Source organism: Myotis lucifugus, unplaced genomic scaffold (genome assembly GCF_000147115.1).
Source record: "Myotis lucifugus unplaced genomic scaffold, Myoluc2.0 scaffold_639, whole genome shotgun sequence".
In the NCBI taxonomy this organism is placed as follows: domain Eukaryota; kingdom Metazoa; phylum Chordata; class Mammalia; order Chiroptera; family Vespertilionidae; genus Myotis; species Myotis lucifugus.
Genome location: NW_005871687.1, coordinates 16,096 through 17,282, shown reverse-complemented (window position 1 = coordinate 17,282; position 1,187 = coordinate 16,096).

Genomic DNA, 1,187 nt, shown 5'->3' with positions numbered 1-1,187 from the left:
ACTGAATCAGACAGACATATCAGGAAAGGTTCTCACAGGATGGGTGAGGGAGGAGAGTCCCAGAGTTAACTGAGAAGCAGAATGAAGTGAGACAGGTGCCGATTGTAACTGTGACCTACTATCGAAAGAGCCTGCTTGTTCACAAGCTGGTTGGGACAGGTCTGTATGCGAACAAGACAGCCTGAGGTTTGCAAGGCACAGCCACAAAGTGTGGGAACAGGTTTCTCAGTCAGAAGAGGGGTCCAGAGCAGCTCCAGAGAGAATTGCAGAAGAACGTGGTAACTATCAGGAGTGACCCTGGGGACTTGGTTGGAAGCAGCCATCTTGGGATGGTCCGACCAGTAGACACATTTCTGGTGTCCTCATACAATCCTTTCTCTGGTGGCCTCACAGTTGTTTGGGTTTTAGTAAGCATACAGCGGGATGGCTCAGCAACAGGTACTTAACAAAAAAAAAGAAGACCGGACATTTAGCCTGGCCAGTGTGGCTCAGTGGTTGAGCATCAGCCTATGAACTAGGTCGGAGGTCATGGTATTATTCCTGGTCATGGCACATGCCCAGGATTGCAGTGGGCTCAGTTCCCAGTGGGGAGAGTGCAGGAGGCAGCTGATCAATGATTTTCTCTCATCATTGATGTTTCTATCTCTCTCTCTCTCCCCTTTCCTTGCTAAAATCAATTATATATATGAAAACCAGACATTTTGTAAGTACATTTGGTATTTATTCTAATCCCAACAAATCTAACCCCAAAATGCGTCACCATAGTTTCCTCATTAGTGTAATGAGGGAGCAGAGACTCTCCAAGATACCAACCAACCAGGTCCTTCTTTGACTCAATAATATTATATACATGGTATACTGAATATAACTAAGTGTACTAACAAAGCCATTATAGAGGTTATGGTAAAAATATTTAACAAGCACCAGACTGCTACCCTGTACCAGTGGATTCTGGCTGAATATTATCCACAGTGGATCCCACCGTGACTCAGGGTCTATGTTATTGATGGGAAACTGACATTGCATCTTGGATTTGTTATTTCTCAATATTTAGGAACTTATTTTCATTATTCCTACCTCATGATGAACACAGTTGCAGATATCACAGCTTTTAATTATTATTATCTATGATGCTTTTAATTACACTTTTTAAAAATTTATCTTTACTGTTGAAAATATTACAGATG